This window comes from Netta rufina (genome assembly GCF_964035555.1).
Source record: "Netta rufina genome assembly, chromosome: Z".
Classification (NCBI taxonomy): Eukaryota; Metazoa; Chordata; class Aves; order Anseriformes; family Anatidae; genus Netta; species Netta rufina.
In genome coordinates this window covers 41,129,045-41,151,090 of record NC_140126.1, presented here as the reverse complement: position 1 = coordinate 41,151,090, position 22,046 = coordinate 41,129,045, and positions in this window count along the sequence as shown.

The following is a 22,046-nucleotide window of genomic DNA, read 5'->3' as shown; positions in this document are numbered from 1 at the left end:
AAATGCTGTAATCATATTTACAAGACATGATTGATAACATGCTGCACACTAACTCTTTCCTTTAAACTTTCCTGTAAAACACACTCATCTGCCATTTCCCAATCTCAACTACTCAAGTATCCAAATGAAAAAAAGAGAAAAAAAAAAGAAAAATTAAATAGGTTCAAACAGGGCAAGTAGGCCCTGAATAGCTGTTCAGGAGCAGGAGATGAAAGTCAGCTCCAAATTTGAGTTTGCTGAATTGCTATGCTCTTCCTTTATAAGTTTGTGCAAATAATATTTTTATTTGTTTCACTGAACCTAGACTCACATCCCACATAAGATTAATGTGAGAGCCCAATGAATGCTAATCCCACAGCAAAACTATTCACTTTATTATCATTTCATTGACATTTTTTTCAGTAGTTCAATGCCACTGATAGAGCAGGCCACTCCTGAGTTCCTCCGCTGTACCAAGATGGATGGGAGAAGCTGTGGAGGAGGCTGTGGACTTCCTGAGCTGCTTCTCTGCCTTAAAGCATTCCCCCCTTAGCTGCTTAGCACTCCAAACCACAGAAATCACACACATGCTGGTTAACACAGACAACTTTGCTGGCAGGGACATAGTGAACACTGTTACTGTTCCGTCCCCAGAGCTGGGAGGTGATAAGCTACAACACAGGGCAGTCACAAATGGCTGGCAGGTACTAAAGGCTTAGATACTAAAGGCTTTCACTGCAGCCTCAACCACTCCAGCCTCTGTGGGGATAGCAAACTTTTACACTGAGCCAATCAGTTGTGCTCACACAATTTGCCTGAACTCCTCTTTAACATCCACAAAGGCAAAGTGTGACTCCTGTAGAAGAAGATGACAGTAAGCAGATCAACAGGAAAGGCATTAAATTCTTGATATCAGATTTGATGGGACAATTCAACCATCTGTAAAAAATGCAAATGCATCATAGTAAAGGAAGATCACCATGAACAACCCAGCTGGAATAGTTGACAGGTCTCAACATACATTTTTGCTGCACTAGACTTCACATGATTCTGAGATTAAGGCTACCAAGCAACATATATATACATGTATATGTTAGTATATATATATATGTTATATATATGTATGTAACATACATATACCTATATATAACAAACAAACAACAGAAGAACCCCACCACAACTCTCCAGTTACAGAAAAATCAAATTCATTTTTTTGTGTCATATTGAAATATATTATTTTGCTATAGCATGTTTGAATCACAGTCAATACCTAAAATATACGGCAAGCCTTTGGACAAATAGGACACGAGGTTAAAGTTGCTGCAAAAGCATCATTCCCAGGAGTCTGGCATGTGGTAAAGTTGTGCTGGAATCATTTAAGACATCAGATTATCTCGTGTAGTAGTGGGAGACACTTTGAATGGTGGAAGGACATCCAATCCTCCAGATGTTCAGATAACAAATGTTTTCAAGGCACTTTGAAGATGAAGCACATAAATAGAAGGTTTCATTATTAGATATTAAGAAGAGTAATAAAAATAAATACAGTTCAAACTAAAGAACATCTGAAGGCTCTTTTATGAGACACAACATAGGGGTCTTTTCAAAGTAATGATTTATTTTTTCACATTACTCCTTTTCATTAGCAGAGTTCAGAAATTAGTTTGACAATTTCTGTTTCATTCGATCCAGCAGTGTCAAACATTTTTGCTAAAGAAAGACACAACTACTCAGACAGCATAAAGAAGCTTGTAAAAAGCTACTAGACAGAGCTCACTCAACCACTAGCAGCACTGATTGGATCCAGAGCCACAATAAAAATGGATAGACAATATATGCCCTTACCTTAAACCATCTCAAATACCACACAAAGGAAGGGGAGGCGGGGAAGAAGTAGCATGAGAGAGTACTGTAGAAAACCAAAATGAAAGCCATTCACTCAACATCTCAATTTCGAACAGTTGTGCAAAAACATCTGGAAGTTGCAAATCCTGAAGAACCCAGCAGCCATCTAGTCTCCTGTTTCACCTAAAGACATCATTTTGGTCTCTATGAACTACAGACCAGGAGCAAAAAGATGCATCACACATCAAATAAGGAGCATGCACAAGCTAGAGATTTGTTGGCTTCATTACAAATCAATCCATTTTCTGCGTGATGGATGAGAAATGTCCTACAGGTCTGTCTGTGAGAGTATTCCTTTTATTATATGAATAGTGATAGGAAGGGAAGCTTACAACCTCAGGCTTACGTCCTTAGTGTGATCTTTCAGTCACATCCTTATGGTTATTTTAAATGCATACTGCCTCCAGTCAACCTTCTGCTTCTCCAGTGATGATTATATGTAGCAACAATTTTGATGGATATATCTTCAAGAAGGGAAATTCCAGTGAGATCGTAGAAGTGCCTTTGAAGTAAGAAGTACACTGATAGCCATTAAAATTTATGAGGTTTCCTTTACTGGTAGAAGAGAAAGCTCTGTGGTATTCAATAGACCTAAAGTGAAGCATACTGCAAATTTAAGCACCACTTACAAGAAAAGATGAGAAAGCAACTCATAGTGTGTTAGGAAAAGCATGTAATATTTCATACACGGTATGAGAGGATTTTTTGTAAATGCTAGTATCATCGGAGAAGTCATTTCACTGAAATACTGGAAAGGACATCCTTAGAAAGAAGGATAGGGCAGGGAGTAGGGAAGCTGGAAACAAAGCAGAAGTTAAATAACTGGATCAGCAAATGTCTGTTTACAGAACTGAAAACCAAAACATATAAGGACAGAACAAGACTATAAAATGCGAAGCTCTTGATTTTCCTTGTGATTTTGGAGGGAGGGAGGATGTGTTTGTGGACAATTAAATACTTATTCCCATGTTTTAGATATAAAAGATGACATGACTTAGAAAACCCACAGACAATTTTCTAGTAAAAGAGAAGACTATGAATATAACAAATATTTTAGGATCCTCCAGTTAGTCTTAAGGACTGTAAAGCAATGCTATTGGTGATGGTAATATTTTGTATGCATGGTGCACACATGTAGAACTAAAAATACACAATGAAGTTGCAGATTCAATTCTTTAAAATGAAGAACACCAGAACTTCCAACACCCATAAAATCTTCCTTGGGTGCACTTGTGTGTGTGCCTCAGGGAATGGTGAGGCACACAGTTTGTCCCATCCCCATTGTTCTGCATGCGCCTTTTGCACAGTTCAGACACAACTTTGAAGAAAGAATTGCTAATTTGCTTGCAGGTCTTTCTGTTTACTTCTTATTATAATACTTGAATGCTTCACAGACCGTGTTTACAAGAAGCCTCTGAAATGAGGGACTGTTATAAAAGATGGGAATTGAAGCATAGGCAGATTAATGTCCAAAGGTACCTTCCATCTGTTTTGGGTGCCTAAACTGAAGCTCCTATATTTTTTTATTTCATTTTATTTAGTTTCTAGCACTAGCAGGCACTTAACACTTTCCAGACACCACTTCCATTGACTTCCATGGCTATTGCAAGTGCTCTGCAGTTCTGCAAACAAGACCCCTGCACACGGCAAGCAATTACCTGTTGAATTCTTGGCAATACACTGCAGATGAAATGTGTCAGAGAGAGAGAATTCAATTGTTAGTGAAGGCATTTCACAACCCTAGCTCAGCTTGATTCAGTAAATACCTTCCAGTTTTCTTAACAATGAAAGCTAAAAAAAGATAACAATGTCCTTCATTAAACAGTCCTGTCCCTTGTGCTATGCATTCAGCGTGCTGAATAGACCCACTCAGACTGTTACCAGAAACAGTCCCCCCTGCAAACTGAAAGTAGCATTTTTCTCCTATTATTCCAATGAGTTCCTTCCTTTTCTTGGAGAATTTCTTGTATTCTTCACTGTAGAAAAAGAGTCCAGTCATGAAAGCTGAAGCCTATACTGGAGTTCCTATTGGAAATCCTATTCAGCAATTTCAAACCTAAGCAAAGTAGGGGGATGGAGTTGGAAAAAACAAATCCAGCATCAAGCTATGTATTCCAGTTTCAAGGAAAAAAAAAGAAGAAAAAGGTTTACTGGAAATCAGTTTTCTTGGTTTTGACAGTGTTTACAGATGAGTAAGAATGGATGATGGGAATGCCTCCTCTCATATCTCATGTTCTTGATACAACAAAATAATATGGAAAAATCATATGGGAACAGTTGGCTTTTGGATAGCAAGATTTGCTAATTATAATGAACATCTGAAGGCTATCTATGCATATGGTGTTCTGGCCAATCTTGAAAGTGTAAAACACGGTGAAAGCTGTTTTAAGTTCTTGTATGCTTACTGCCTTAACATAAAACAAATGAAATCCAATGGTTGTGAAAGAAACTAATGGTCCCTTCCAGCTTTACACTTCATGAATCTATGAAAAAGACATTAGAAAGTTACAGAGGCATTACTATGATTAACATAAAAATTCCCCCCCTTAGTTGCATAGAAATATGTGGTTAATTCTTTCAGAGACTTGTGGTTCAGCAGCTTCACAGGATTCTGATGTTGCTTGGAGCATAAAAGAACTGTATTTCACAAGAACAATAATCTGAAAATATAAATTAGCTACTCTAACTTGTTTTCAGCTAAAGGCAGTGACAAACAACAGTTTGCATATATGAGTCAATCCATTTGCCATCATACGCTATGGTACAATGTGGAGTCATGTTACACCTTGCACCATCATATCAGAATATGCCATAAAACAACATTCCAGTTCCTTCACTCTTGCCGTCTCCTGCTTCCACTGGCAAGCCGTAACCAATATTTGCCAGTTGGACGATAGCTGGAAATGACTATCATTAACAGTTGGTGCCATAAACAACCACATTTCTCTGTCGTTCTTAGCATAAGACCTTTTCATGTACTCCTAGAACAAGATTTAGAAGTTGGCTGTTTGCAATGGCAGAAAATCATTTCCTACCCAGCAGCCCTTAGTAGCTGCTAACTTCCTCTGTCACCATGAGCACAGTTACATTCTGCTGATGTGAAAGATCAAAACGCAAAGACAGGAAAGACCTTCCACCACATGGTAAGCCTCTACTCCATACAAGAAAATCACACATTCACCTAACAGGCAAAGGTGAAACCTTTTAGAAATCACGTGCTTTTTGGGCTTCCCAGAAATTTTGATCCAACTCTGACATACCTGAAACCGAAGCTCCCTTTTTATTTAGGCAGGAATCTCCCCCACCTCTCTCCCTCCCTCCCCCCTTTTTTTCCCTAAACCCTCAGGCATTCTGGGACATATTCAATGACACTGCATGCCTGCTACAGCCTCCAAATTCAAGAGAATAATGGGTGATTCAAACCAAAGCTCGGGGGTGGGGGTGGTGAGAGAAATTCAGCACCTAATTTAGGCTCCATAGTAGACAGTCTGCATATCCTGTACTTCAGCAGATAAGATGAATACCCTTTTGCTACCCGCTGCCAACAAATGCAGTACTCCTGTGCTCCACAACACAGAGCCTTATGCCTAATTTTCGTTCAATTACTTGTGACCTTTTCAGTAATAATATCCAAGGGAAAAAGGATTTCCCCTGTTAAAACTGCTCAGAGCATCATTATTACTATTATTATTATTATTATTATTTGCAAATTCATCCCTCCAGTGTGCCTTTGATAGCCTGGCTGCAAAGTTAAAGCAACCACTGAGGTTGTATCAAGCCTTGCTTTATCTCTCATTTTATAACACAGTAATCATTGTTGTGTCATTGTCGTTGCTGTAGAATTGCTACAACATTTTCAGCCTGTTCTGTGTTGTCACCTGCAAGCTGATGAATCCAAAATATCCTGACATTGTCTTCCTGAAAGGCTAGCACTGACCTGCATATTTTTTGAATTTGTCCCCGTTTCTAGCAGTTTCTTCAAGGTTGCTTTGAACGAATAAGCATTTGCATTGTGAGGCTGTTTCCCACAACAAAAGGACACAGTCCTTGAATGTGGTCTTTGTGCTTTCTCTTTGACCCCAGTTATTTGTTGCACAGACGACATGTAGCTGTTGCAGTTCCCTGGCATCTTTAGTTACCATCTCCCTTTATCCAGTAATTTCTAGTACATATTTTAGAGCCAAAACAGCCAACAGCTACTTCTTGATTGCACATCACACACTGACCAAGCCTGCAAAATAACACTGAAACTCTGCAGCTCTGCATAGCTCCTTTAATTTTCTTAATTGAATCAGTTGAATTCCTTTTTTAAATTTTTATTCTGTTTAGAGACATTAAAAAAACAAACAAACAAACAAAAAACACTAAAAATACATAGAGACTACACAGATTCCCCATGATTCCCCACAATTGTGTTTAGTAAATACACATCCTCCTGAAGACCAGTTTCATACAAGCTACCTTTTCTGGCTTCTGAAGCAGCATACAGCAAGTATCAATAGTTGCTCAGATGATTTTTAAAGTTCTCACCAAATGCTTATATGTTGCTACATTATGCAGCAGTGTTTTAACCTGATAACTCCTTGAATTTACTGAGGAGTACATATAAATTTTGACAAACAACAGGTCAAATTTGGGTATTTTGATGACATACCTTACAGTAATACCAGCACAGAGAAGGAATTAGAGGAAATGTTTCCATGGGAGACAGGCATGCTGGAGTGGTGGATTTTTTCCACAGAAGACTGGAAGCCTAGTCCTCCTGAACTCTAAATGAGTTTTGCTGTAGACTCTAGCTAGACATCAGGATTACTACAGCATTTGACTTCTGGTGTTTTGCTAAAAAAAAAAAAAAGAAAAGAAAAAAAAAAAAAGCTGAACAGAAGCAAATCTGTGACAGATGTATAACCTACCAGTGAGATCTTGACATTTTGTCACACCTGGTAACATTTGCCATATATGTTTAAATGGTGCAAGGGACTGCATGGGAGAATTTGGTCAAGAAGTATGTGAACTTAAATGTTAAAATAGCATTTGACATCAAGATAGTCCCTAGGTGAGGCTCCTTCCTACACTGAAAGCTCTTGATATTCACCCTAAAGAGAAAGGAAGAAGTTAACATAAACATATTCTATGGTTATCATATTAGTAGGCACAGAGGAATTACAAATTCAGGCTCAAAGTGTAATAGTAAATGGGGTTACATCAAGCTGGTGGCCAGTCACTAGTGGGTTCCCGAGGACTCCATTTTAGGGACAGTTCTCTTAATGATTTGTCCTGGTTTCAGTTAGGACAGAGTTAATTTTCTTCCTAGTAGCTGGTAGGGTGCTAAGTTTTGGCTTAGGATGAGAAGAGTGCTGATAACATGCTGATGTTTTAATTGTTGCAGAGCAGTGCTTACACCAAGCCAAGGACATCTCAGCTTCTTGCTCTGTCCTACCAACGGGAAGGCTGGGGGTGCAGCAAGAGCTGGGAGGGGACAGACCTAGCACAACTGACCCAAACTAGCCAAAGGGGTATTCCATACTGCATGGGGTCATGCTGAACAATATATAGGGGTGGCTAGCTGGAGGGAGGAGTGCCAGACTGCTCGGGGTTAGGCTGGGCATCAGTCAGCGGGTGGTGAGCAATTGCATTGTGCATCACTTGTTTTGTACACATTATTAGTAGTAGTACTATTATCATCATTATTGTTATTATTATTATTGTTATTATTATTTTCCTATCTTAATAAACTGTCTTTATCTCAACTCACAGGCTTCACTTTCCCATTTCTCTCCCCCATCCTAGAGAGGGAGGTGGGAGGGTGAGCAAACGGCTGTGTGGTATTCAGCTGCCGGCCGGGTTAAACCACAGCCTGATTCCATAGATTACTTGGATGCTGGCAGGACTTGAAGGTATACTGATTAAGTCCGCATACAGTACCAAATTTGGAGGAGCTGTTGATTCCATTGAGGCTACCCTCAATAAGGCCTCCTCAATGAGAGGCCTCACACAGAGGTCTGGGCAAATTGGAGAGCTGGGCGATCACCAGCAATATGAAGTTTAGCAAGAGCAAGTGCTGGATTCTGCGCTTGGGAAGGGACAACCCTGAGTGTATGTACAGGCTGGGAGATGCGAGGCTGGAGAGCAGCGCCACAGAAAGGGATCTGGGGGTTTTGGTTGACAGCAAGCTGAACATGAGCCAGCAGTGTGCCCTGGAAGCCAAGAGGGCCAGCCGTAACCCGGGGAGCCCACGGCACTGCCAGCTGGGCAGGGACTTGATTGTCCTGCTCTATTCTGCGCTGGTGTGGCCTCACATTGAGTACTGTGTGCAGTTTTGGACACCACAGTGTAAGAAGGACGTGAAACTCTTAGAGAGTGTCCAAAAGAGGATAACAAAGATGGTGAAGGGTCTGGAGGGGAAGGCGTATGAGGAGCAGCTGAGGTCCCTTGGTTTGTCCAGCCCCAAGCAGAGCAGGCTGAGGGGAGGCCTCATGGCGGCCTGCAGCTCCCTCACGAGGGGAGCGGAGGGGCAGGCGCTGAGCTCTGCTCTCTGGGGACAGCGACAGGACCCGAGGGGACGGCATAGAGCTGGGACAGGGGAGGGTCAGGCTGGGGGTTAGGGAAAGGGTCTGCACCCAGAGGGGGGTCAGGCACTGGGACAGGCTCCCCAGGGCAGTGGTCACAGCACCCAGCCTGCTGGAGTTCAAGAAGCATTTGGACAATGCTTGCAGACATCTCAGGTCTGATTTTTGGGTGGTCCTGTGCAGAATGAGGATTTGGACTCAATGGTCCTTGTGGGTCCTTTCCAACTCAGGATATTCTATGTTTCTATTAAATTAGTTTCGGTTGAGGTCCAGCAAGCCAACCTCGCTCCAGGTGGAAAACTGCTAATAGGATGGTAATGGAGATACCATGAGACGAGATATTTCAACTCTGAGGCCATTAGAACTGGAGATAATGGGCTAGGATAGAGCTGAGGATCTGGAGGATGTATGCTGCTGGTGTTGCATAAAGTCTACAGATGAGCTGGAACAGTAACTCAGGCCTCCAAAAGCACCAAGATGCCTGCTACGCAGTCAAGTTACAGAAAAGCACACTGAAACATTAGAAAACTGCGCTTAATATTGAAGAAAGCTACAACATTCCCTGAAAGCAGTTACTGCTTATAAAACTTTATCAACTCTCAGCAGAAAACACTCAGCCTTTCTGTTTAGTGTTTTTCTCAGATTTAATACATGTATCCTGAAAGAAATATAAAGGTGGAGTTTGGGAACGAAGCAGAGAATACAGCAAATGCAAGAAGAGAAGCACAAAGCAGAAAAAGCCAAGGAAAATATGCTTCTTTCTGGGGATTTCAAAGTCATGGTCCATTTGTTTGTTTGTTTACTTACACAATACAGTTACGCTTCTCACTGACCAGGACAGGACTTATGAGAAGAACCCTCAGCATTTAGGAGCTTTTAAATTACAAATAAAAGTTATACATAAAAATGCTGTATTCTCTTTTCTGCATTTCTTTCTCTCACACCCTTCTGGCACATTTTCCTCAGAGCTTCTCACTTCAGTGGCTGAGAGGTGTTTATTGCCAGGATCTTCTACCCTTATTTCTTCAAGCAGAAGAAACATACCTTACACCTATTGCCCAGACAGAAAGAAAATCATGGAAGTGAAAAAAGTGTTTCCAAAGAGCTACAAAGCCTCACTACTTAAAAGCCTTGCAAAATAGAAACAAATTACCTGGCAAGAAAGATTGAAGAGCAGGCTGTAATGCTTAAAATCCCTGTGTTACTGCTTCAGCCCATGTATAAGTTATCCCTCTAGAGGCCAGCAAAGTATCAAAAAACAGTTACTGTGAACTAGACCATAATACCACTGTAGAACCAACTCTTACCCAAATTATTAACATTTAAAACTTCTTCCAGCTGTCCAAAGGCTGCCTTTTGTACTCAGACTGAACTGTCTCACAATTATAGTAAATATAAAAAGCATGCCATAGTATTATCTTTATCGTGATCTAAATTCTGTGGAGTCATAGATGTTAGAAATACAGAATACTCACTAAAAAAGATATATTACCCTCATTCATATGGGAAGATTTGCTCAGTTAAGAAGCATGTTTGAGATTACTGCATACCTAGGAAAAACCGTGTGTATTGTGGATAGAGCCAGGAATAGGACTCTGCTGTACTCTGGCATTGATTTGCTGTCTCTGAACTTTGTGCCTTAGTTTTACTATTTGTAAAATAGATAGTGTAATAGTTAAAATGCACAATGGACGTGCGAGAAACATGTCCTGCCTCACAGAAGTGATACAAAGATTAATTACTGTAATCAATACACAGAATAGCCTCAATAAAAAGTGCAATGGGAATGCAAAGCAATGTGAGATTTGGCAAAAGAAACAGGTATACTCATGCCTTAGTTTTCAGGAAGTACATTTTCTTCTAACCAGCATGCTGATCTAACGCTTTCATTTAGAGTGGGTTTTACTTAAAGGCTTGTTCTTGCAGCCCTCACACAGCCACATTCCCACAGAAGTTTGCTTGAGGAAGGCCTTGAGATTCAGCTTTGTATGTTTTGTCTTGGTGCCAGGAAATATTATCCTCTTAATTAGCAGGTCCATTTCTTTGATAAGTGTTCAAGTGGCTTCGCTGCAATTTCATCTCTTCAGTTGTCATCCAGCACCTGGGAGGTAAGGAAAAAGGAAGCAAGCACTGAATTTTTCCATCCTTTCTAAAAAGTGATATTTCTGGGACACTGTTCTTGGGTGGGTGGGCGGATGGATGGATGGATAGACAGACGGAAAAGGGAGTTTCCTTTATGGGATTCCAATAATTGGTATGTGGTTTACATTCCATTCATCTGAAGGTCTCTGATTTTAATCAGAAACAGGCTTGGGCTACTAAACTACCTCTAGTGTTCAAAACATGCCCTGCTTTCAGCTAGTGACTTTTCTCACATGCATCTTTTCTCTGACACCCACAGGCCCCAAAGAGTAATGTGGTCATTTACCACCAAGAACTCAGTGTCAGGTCCCATAATAGGAGCCAGTTCAGAGCCCTCTTCTAGGCAGAGGTTTTCTGATTGCTAGCTTCACAAGTAGAAGCACTTTATAGTGTGGTATTTGAAATTGGCATTGATTTCATTAAGAGTTGGGTTTTTTTCTTTGCTTTTCCTAGGCTCATCCAACTCTGGGAAAGCCTTGTCTGGACAGTGTCATGGAGGTCTGGCAGCAGAGCTTGGTCTTAGTAGCCAGACACTAATGCAGACAACTGCCGAGAAAAGTCCCATATTCGGCAGCTGGACTTGCTGTGCATTAAGCACAAATGAATGAGGGGCTAACACCTTGTCCAGAACTAGTCAGACTAAATAAACAACAACAGAAGATGAATTTCAGCTTTGGGGCTGGTGAAAATGTGGAGAACTTCAACATAACTGCTGTTATCCAAGGCCAGGGAAAACACGTAATGACTTTTATACCACACTGGTTTACTATTATTCAGAACTCTCTTTGGAGCATTTGTGATTGGCCTGCAGAAAAAAAATAAAACTTTCCTTCAATCCCACCTTTCCCCATCAGCTAAGCTGTCTATTTCTCTAGATTCATTTACTCTTAAGTTTTAATTAGATATGCCCCAACACGTCTTTTCCGTACCTACATTGACTAAGCACTCTAGATTGTAACTGCACACACTGTAAAGATTTCCATACCATCATCCTCGACTGTACAAAGTGCTTCATGTCTCCTCTCCTGTGCTCACTGTTTGGGCAGTCAACCAATGCAGTGGAAGATCTGATGCAGGATGCTAAACAGCCTAAGAAAAGAAGAAAAGGAATAAAAGTTCAGGCCTGTGGCAACCTGGGACCATCACAGGCTTTTTGTGTGTGCTGTTTACACACCTTTTGCCTCAGTTTCCCATTGGGGTGGAGACAACTAGGGACAGATGAAAATCAGATATCAAACGGAAGGCTAAGCCCACCCTCTCTATCCCATGTTGCAAAATATGATGGGGGAAGTCAGCAGCACTGGGCTATGGCCACAGATAAGAACTGCACAGCATTGCCAGTGTTTTTCTGGCTCCCTGTATCCTGTGAAGACAACATGCAACATGGCTTTGGCATGCACTGGCATCAGTTTTTGGCATGCAACTAAGAATTGCTAATGTATTGAAGGAAGCAAAAGCATCAAGAACCTTTTTCTTCAGCCCTGTGCTTCAATAACCTCTTAACATTCATTTGTCCCGTGTTTATTCAGAAAGTGAGCCCCTTGGGACACTCTTGTTCAATGAATAATACAGTGAGACGCTGACACAGTTTACTAGCAGCCACTTAGCAAACCCTATCAGGCCAAGATTTAACATTGGCAGGTACGAAGTATTCAAACTTGCCCTTTGGGTTGCAAAGGTCTCAGAAAATCCTCCAACTATTACCAACTATAATCCTCCAACTATAACCCAACTATTTCCCCTCTCGTGCCACAGTGAAACAGAACCTCCCTCCCTGGGCAAAGGCCTTTAGCCCTGTACTCTGCTCTGAGAGGTGTGGGTCTGTCCTGTGCTAATAAGGGCAAGATCATGCTATACACCTGTCGGAGGATGCCTTGATCAAATTACATTACCGTGCTTTACCCTGCATGGTCTTTCACAGATCCTGATCTCTCAGGCTCCAAGATCACTTTGAAAGAGATTCGTCCAGCTTGACTTAACTCAGACAGATAACGAAGTTAATCCTGTAAATACATGGGTCAGACAGTTGGGGCATTAGCTACACTGTTAATTTAGAGTAAATTTATCAAGATCAGTGTTAGTCTACTGGCCTGAAAACAATCTGCAGTACACAGCCCTGTTCTGGCTAAATAATTTCCATTTAGAAGAATAACAATGTTTTGTAAGGCTCCCTGGTGTTGTCTTGTCATTTAGGTTTTTCCCACCCATGATTACTCATTTGCTTCATTAGTATCCTGACTGCTTTCTGGGTTTATTTTATTTTATTTTTTTTCTGCCATTAAATAAACCAAAAGTTATTTTGGATACTGAGATTTAACACTGAACTAGTATTTGCTGCAGTAACTCTTTGCTGCTGGACATCCATGGTTTTCCAGGTAGCACCGTTTGCTTTTGTTGGACACCAAAACAGCCTGATACAAGGTGTCTTTGGATTCATCTTTTCAAGCATGACTATATTGGGTCCACACCACATTTGATTAAGGGAAGGTGAAATCCTGAATAAATCATGGCCAGCACACCCCAGGGGACTCCTAGCAGTACAGCCAGTTCATTTAATCATCCCGCTGTGCTCTCCCTGGACTGATCAGACAGCACCTTTACACATCAAGAACTATAATCCAGCCTTTAAAGTTAATTAAGGTGTGACTGCTTAAACTTCTGCATTTTTTCCCCTTCTCTTCCCTTGGCTGGCCACAACTGTTCAAGTGTTGCTGAAGGTTATTATGTTTAAGTATTAAAAAATGCTTAGCTAAATAAGTTAGCTTATTTGGTTTTGCTGATAGTAGCAGTCCACCCACAGAGCCCTTTCAAATCTCTTCAGTGTTTTGGAAAGTGGATAAGGGACTTATTCAGTGACGTGCAAGTTTTGCCTGAGCCAGGAATGAAGCGTGCATTTCATGAAATGAGAAATAACCTCAGACCACACACACAGTGTAATTTCTGAACTCCAACTCATGCTCTCTTCCCCTCATCCCCACACACACATACACACACTCCTGCTAAAAAACAAGATGATGACTGACATCCCTAAATCCTTTAAGCATTCTTCTACAGCTAACGGCAGAGGGAGGTTTTCAGAGCTTAGGTGGCTCATTATTAGCAACAAGCTGATGAAAAAATGGATTACTACAGTATGTGCATACCATGCCAAAAAGAAATAGTGAAAAGCCTATGCCATCTAAACACAGCTTTCAAGAGGAGAAACTGCTGATGCAAACATCTTAAAGCTATTTTTACTGCATAGGGAGATGACAAGGAGCCCTCCCCACAATTTTGTTAAAGAATAATGTTGGTTCTGTCACTCCTTGTTTAGTTTAGCTAAAATCAGTGAGTGTTTCAAATATTATTTTCCATTATAATCCCATGAAGTAAAACAGACAGATAGAGTTTATTGCATACAAGAAAACCTCACATCCTTTCCTCTCCCAAGCACAGGAATTATGGTGTATGGTGAGAACAAACTACATGCAGAATAGGCAAAGGGCAAACTTTTCCACAGCTGTTACTCTAGTGCTAAAATATTATCTCCAGAGTTTAATTCCCCAGCGTCTTGAAGCAAAACAGTGCGCTTAACCACTGACACATTGGCCAAACCCTTGCTCAGGTCTCCTTAAATACGTCCTACATACTGATCCAAAAGTAGCAGTTTCATTGTGTTCGGCAGGTAAGGAGTTCTCATGCATGAGGATTGCATCATGGCTGCTGAGCTGCCCCCATAGGGCTTAAAGAGAGCAAAAGTGCCTACAGACTGACTTCTTCTCATTACTTTATACCTAATCAGAAATACCAGGAACTGTCTCACCCACTGGTATCTGCTCTATCATGGTGACACTGCATAGCTGCTTATGCATACAAATGTATATCTGTACATGTATTTTAAGCACGGCTGTTACTCCCACCAACAGCTAAACTTGCTTAACACTTTCCATTATAGGACCTTGCTTTCAGTTGTTTATAACTTCGCCAAACTCTCAGTGCTCCAGCTGAAATTTTCCATGCTGGGTGTCTGCATCAGGCTGTTTTTTTTTTTTTTTTTTTTTTTTTTTTCCTGTTAAGTTTCAAGTAAAATAGTACAGCTGTTCTGAATATGGGGTTAAAGGAGAGCAATCTCCTTTTTTCCCCATTCCCTCCCTACCCCTGAAAGCTATCGAGAAGCTATTTTGTCTGTATGCTTTTCAGAGAGATATGGAGGCTGGGAAAATGCGTCTCACTACTGTAAGGCATCAAATTGTCAGGGTCATGCCTGGTACTAGCTGACTGAAAATGTCCCAAACTTTGGCCAAGTTATAAATTTCTAAAAACTGTGCTTTGCCCATGTTCTATATAGGTTTCATAGAGAGCAGCACCATTATTTTCTGTATATTCCTCTTCGACAAAAGGAGACCTTAACCTCATACATCTCCTCCATGTCCATCACCAGACCATGTGTGCATCCTTCCCACAGGCCAACTAAGCAGCATCCTCCCAGGTAGAAAAGGATATACGGGGCAGTTTGGGACTTTTTATGCAGTTTCTAGTTCTGGCCCCCAGGAGTTGCTGTGGCACCAGATCTGAAAGCATAGAAATTCTGTTTATTACACCATCAGTATCCATTGATGGTACTCATGCAGTATACTTAAGGAAGCTGCTTAACTTGAGAACAAGCAAGAAAGAAATGAAAAAGCAGAGGAGACACAGAAGGACAGGTGCAGTGAGAAAGTAGAATAGTCAGGGCAGAATGATCCATTGTGTTTTAAATACATAATACAATCTTGCCAGACTGTAGAACAGAAACAATAATTCACAAATCCCAGCACTCCTTTGTTTTCAGTTAGTGACATCTACTAGCATCTATATCCTTTCTTCCTCTAAGTGTTTGGTCCATAGAAGAGACTGCAACCTACTAGTTACTGCTATGAGCCATTCCAATTGGACAAATGTCAGAAATTGTGATTCTAAATGTTAATGATGATCCATGTGGGAATCACTCATGTTTGAATTGCTTTTCTTTTTGCTTTTTATTTTTTTCCTTAAAGTTTTCCAAAATCACAGCGTCAAAACCATGGCAGAAATATTAAGGCTACAAAAACAGTCAAAAGTTAGAAAATGCCAATGTTAAAACTGTTCATGAAAACTTCCATATATGTACCACAGCACAATCTTTAGCAGTATTCTCATTGATACTAACTTCTTTTTTCCCAGGCCATTGCCCTTTTTCTTTGCACAGAACAACATGATCCTGGAAATATGCCTTTATTTCTTTCCCTTTCAGATTTGCAATTCTTCTGTATAAAGAGTCCCAGAAGAAAGCCAAGAATGAAGAAATTCCAGTTTGCACCTCCAGTTCAGCTGCAGCCTCTCTGCGGCTGTGAAGAGGCCACAGCTGCACATTGGCTTCCATCTCAACTCATCCAAATTAAGCTACTGGTGACTATAATCTTTTCTAGCCCTCAGTTAATTCCTGGTTCCTACATGACCAAAACCAAAAGGTGAAACCAGACACATATCACAGACTTCATGTCTGTCATCCTGTAATCCTGCAAGGCTAAAAATGTTCAAGTCTAAAAAGCTCTCTGCAGTAGGTGGAACAGATTCACTGCAGCTTCCCAGCAATTCTGAACACTCGTTTCTTGCCTCTGAAAGACTGAAGCAACAGAAGAAAAGCTGGTGACATGCTTAAAACATAGTAACTAAATTAAAGAGGACTTTGTGTGTTTAAAACCCAGATACCCTGAGTTTAAGAAAAATAATGGTGCTACTCTCTATGAAATGTACATGGAACATGGACAAAACAGTTTTTAGAGCTTGGCCCAAATTAGGCAGGCTTTCAGAAGGCTGGTTCCATGTACGACCCTGACAGCCTGATCTCTTATAGTAGGGAGACCCCTTTCCCAACCCTCAATATCCCTCCCAAAGCACGCAGACAAAATATTCCCTCCAGGTATAAAACTGTTAAATCACAAGTCATGTATTGTAATCCAGTAATTTGTAAAGTGCAACTACAAAACTGTGTGGGGCAGGCAGAGGCAAGAGGAGCTCATACAATTTCTGCATGTAGAAGGACTAAGGCAAGTTCAAATCTGCATCTACTGTGGGGGTGTAGATACCAAAGCACAAAAGAGATGTTCTAAGAAAGCAGCTTTCTTGGAGGTACATAAATTATATTCCCAATTAGACCACAGTATGGATTTATTTTCGTTGTCATTGAATAATGAACCAGGACAACTCGGAACTGCTGTAACTTCCACCAGAGCCTTAATCACAGAGAGGCCAGCACTGCCTACAGTTGTGAGCATTTACTTCAAACAACATAAATATACATCTGGTATTTGTTTTTAAAGCAATTGGCATAGAATGATTTTCAGGGTGATACAGGAGATCATGTTTACATGAGCGTCCACTTGATGGAAACAACTTAGTATCAAACCATAGAGGAAGAAAATCCCTTTAGTATAAACAGTTCTAGTGAAGTAAAACACAGATTCATTCTGAGTTGAGCTGGTATTCATTTAGCATCTGAACTATCCATGCTGCTTTGCCATTGTCTTTAATGAGAGCAACGTTAGGGATTGCTAACATTAATATCAAACATATTACCAATACTTAGCCATTGGTACATGTTACTATACACTGATGCAAATTCTAATGCAATTTTTCTCTGTGTATGCACTTTCAGAAAACGGTGCTTTAGTGCAGCAGGCCTGCCCATGTTCCAGTTTGTATAGATCACTATGTGTACAATCTCAGTTGAACACAAGGTCAGAATCTGACCACTTGATTCCATCCTCTCAACTCAAGCAAACACAAATAACTCTTAAGTATCATGCGTATGGGGAATACCTACATCAAGTTACTTCTTTCATTTTGGAATAGTCTTCACTTGGTCTTTGGAAAAAATGCAATTTAGCCTTTTGGATGCCAATTCAACAAAGGTTAGGATGTCAGCTGAACAACTCTGAAGCCCACCAATCTGTGCAGACCCATTTTCCTCTTTTAGAATTAGTGTCTTCTGTGCACAATCATATACAAAATACAGGTTCAATTACTATCACAAGGATGATTCTATGGTCCACACATGTTCTACAGCAAAAAGTGCGTTAACATCTTAAATGTTCTGAATCTTTGTGTACCTCTCACTTGCACAATCTAGAAGTACAATTAATATCTCAGAAATTGAATGGTCTGAGTTACGTTGAGCCAGTTACCTGTTTTTTAGGTGCACTATTCAGGAAGGTAGATCCTGGTATGAAGTCTACTTAGATGGTCGTTACTTTTTTCCATAGGATGCACTGAATCAAGATGTATGGAATCGTGGAATGTACAAATGCAAGGAGAGCAAGTTTTCATAAGAATATTACCTCATTTGTTGCATAAGCTGGAAGGTATGCAGTGAATAAAATATGCAGGGCACTGCTGGAACAGGAAAAGACCTAATAGCAAAGGCAGTTAAATGCTTCCTTGGAAGAACAGAATCTTCTCCTTCTGCTGCAAAGATTCTTAAGCAAGTAACTTAAATAATCTTTCTCATACACCGTAACTGTATTCTCATCTTTGAAGTATCTAGTGATAATTTTTACATTATGATTATACTGTTAGCCATTTCTCTTCTCTAATAATTAATTATTATTAATTATTTCCTATTAATGCTGCTTTCACTCACTGTGCTCAGGCTATGGTGCTGGCGTTGGTCTGCCTTTCAGTACTTGAAGTCATGACCCGCTAAAGCTGAGCAAATACATCCTTTCAAACTGCCTTTTTGTGTTCATGAAATGTTTGTATGCACACACGGACTTTTTTAAACACATTCATTATTGGAAATTATTCATTCTCCCTCCCCCAGACCGAAAAATGAAATGTGTGTACCACATGGCTATTCCCAAATCCAGTTATAAGCATAGCTCTAATTTGTAAAACATGCTTAAGATCCGAACTGCACTTACAAAACAGACCCAGGACACACACACTGTTTTTAAGTGGGTCTGGTGACAGTTTTGTAAACAGGTTGCTGACAGAGCTGCATTTGTTACTGCAGGCAGGGTCAGATTTCTTGCCATTTCACTGGCATCCTATTCCCCCACCCCCTGTCAAAGAATTCCCACCAAAGCCAAAGGGAACTATTGAAACCTTCTGTCGGGTCAGGGACCCAGAGCCAGAACCATCAGAACCCCATCAGCTACAAGAACAAGGAAACTCCAATAAGGAACAGGAGAGAAAAAAAAAAAAAAAAAAAAAAACACAAAACAAACAAACAAAAAACCCTTGCAAGCTGCTTTCAGCTGGAAACAGGGTCAAAAAAAAAAAAAAAAAAAAAAAAAAAGACATCCTTCTCCTCTTGGCTGATTTAATCAGGTGATTTAATCAGGTTAATTGAGATCAGGTGATAACTGCCAGGAAGCCATTTCCTTACAATTGGAAGCTGTTAGAATCTCCCAGTAGTCTGTGCCTCACTGCAATCAAGCAGGAACCTGTGAGTGGAAGCTGCACGAATCTCACTCCACTGAAATCCTAAACACAGAATTCCCCAAAGCCTCCTTCATTTTCAAATCCAAACAAAATGATAGTCACAGATTTCCATTAAGAAAAAAGCTGTTTACTTTTAACATTTGAAGGATATGCCTTCAAAATGTCATCCTTTTTGAATTAGTTTATCTTTTTAAAATCATACACACATCTTATTCATGACAAAAATATTTTATACACACATCCCTAGGGCACTAAATTGCACTATTTATGGGTTAGGTGATACTCCCTGGTAAAATAAGTTAAATTTGCATAGGAAGATACAGAGTAACATAAATCTTACTTCAAGACATCACCCCGTAGCTCAGCTTAATTACAGATTAAAATAAAAATGCATTTCCACAAATAAATTAGCAGTACTTGGCATAGATGTGAATAAAACATGCATTTCTATGGAGGTTTTGACATACACATTTCGTCATCTTACAGATGAGAAACAAATTTCCTCATTACTTCAGAAATCTGATGATGACTTCTTTCTTGGGAATTAGTTTGCATTTCAGCCTTGTACCTGTACATTTCTACTGCATGAAACATTCTAAAAGAAAGGAAAGAAGGAAATGTTGACCAAACTCAATATGATCACATCTTCCCCATTATCTATTGATTTAGACCATGACTGACAATCTAGTGGTGCTGGAGTGAAATCTCTCCCTAGCACTTTGGTATAAACTAAAATAGACATTATTTAGCCCCTTCCAGCTTTCAAATTATTTGAGAAGCTACCAGCCCTTTCATTTTCCCTAAAATATGTCCAGTTATATCCATGTAATTTCTAACAGATACTTGTCTCGCATTCTTAATGACGTCCAACATTGGCACTCCTCCCTAAGCAACATATTACACAATATTTGCTCTTAGAGACTTGTCCTGTTACCTAACCTGTTATCTTTGGTGTGTGCTGTCTTTTCACAGTGGAAGTGAAGGCACTATGCCCTTTCTCTGCAGCATTTTTATGCATTTGAAGACCATATTCTTTGTTCCACCAAATCTTCTCTGTACGTTAAGCAGACGCAGTTTGCCTCACTAAGCAGAAGAATGCTGATCCGTAAAGAAAATCAGTATTAATGCCATCAATCAAAGGACTTAATTTATGCCCTACTTGGTAACATCAACAAGAAGGGTCCGGATATTCCCTATCGTACATTGACTTCTTTTAACTGTACATAATTCAAAGGCACCAATAACTAACAGTTTTAAAGCTAAAAGATTAAAAAACAAAACAAAATAAAAACAACAAACAGCTGCTCCAATTGACTGTCCTGAATTTCATTTTGCATCTTAATGTCATTGTATAATAAAATGCTAACAGCATAGATTCAGGGTTAAAGAAAGAGAAATGATTAGGGAACACATTTATTTTATTCACATTAGTTGTCTATAGAGACCAAGCCTCTTACTACTTCATCGTGTACGTTCAGAACTAAGCTCCTCATTCCAGGTAACTAAGTCAGATTTCCCAGTTCGGTTTTCAGATGGCTCCCACTTACAACAAGCGCATAACAGTTAACAGACAGAGCAAAGCCTACAACAGCTTCCCATGACCTAAAGTAGAAGCTGCTCCAGATCAAATTTAAGCTTATTTTCCAATGGGCAGTCATCCAGACCACAAAAACCACCACCATTCACAGACTGCTGCTGTGCAGCTTCAGTGTCCAAGGTTTTAAAATTTCATAACATTTACCCTTCACATAAAACAATTTATACAGTATACTCAATGTAAAACCCTATGCTAATACAGCATTAAATTTAAGATGTCAAAGCTTACAGAAATCAAAGATTATGGTTAAGGTTTCCAGAGCAACATGAAGTCTTGGTCTCTTTTGGTTGTGTGTTATGATAAGGTACTCCTTCACACAATATCGTAGTATTGAGAAATGTGACAGACTATGAGGCATATGAGACATGACATTGCTTATCTTATAACCACTTCTCTTAATCTGTGAAAAAGTTTTCATTTGGAGATTTTATTACAGCCAGTGTTTCAGGAGTAAGATGACAAGTTGTGGGTATGTAGGAGTCTTCTTACTCCACACACACTGTATTGCACTTTCTCAAAAACTGACAACATAACCTCTGACTTCTTGAATTCTGTGTATTATATCACCTACAGAAACAAAAGAAAGATCCATTAGGTGTTTTCCTTTAAAGCACACCTCCAAAAGTATTACTTTTACACAGATGTATGGAATTATTTTTAGCATTTTGGATGCAGAATATAAAGAACTCTTAGGATCGTGTTCCTTAGCCTCCTGCTAGAATAAATCAGTGTTCCATTGCAGAATTAGTTGGGTAGTGTACAGCCCGTGTACCTCACCTTGCAATCATGACTAGAATAAAAAAAAAACAAACATTATTACACATCCTATTTGGTAACGTGTTTGATGCATGCATCGGAGAAAGGACTTATGGCTGCACCTTCAATCCTCATTTTTAAGTGCCTGAGTCTGCAACCCTACATACCACTAGTGAACTGTTGGTCAAAAAGGAAGTTTAAGAAGTTCAACACAAAAATAATCTTCCCTGAAAGCTGTGAGTGGAAAGTAATAGTATATAAATTTGATGTTCTGAGAAGTGCTAATGTTAGATACTATGATCATATACAAGCACATTTCAATTCCTGTGTAGGAGGGTGAAGTCAAATGCAGAAAACGCACGTAAATATTTGCCTTGGCTGAAAAAGAGCAACAAGATCAAAAAGAGCACACAGCAGCTGTCATGCCAAAACTAGAGGAACACAAAACACCCTACATTTAAAGACAGAAATCTGCAGAGAACTCTACATAGCAGAGGTTGAAATGTATTTGGTGCAAAGCTGGGAATGGCATCAGTGCTTTCCTCAAGCATTCACTGCTGTACCCCAGCCTCTTCTTCAGCAGCCCTTGCAGTAGAGCCAACAGACATTGATGTGTCCACATCGAGGCCCATCATGTGCCATGATGCCTACTTATG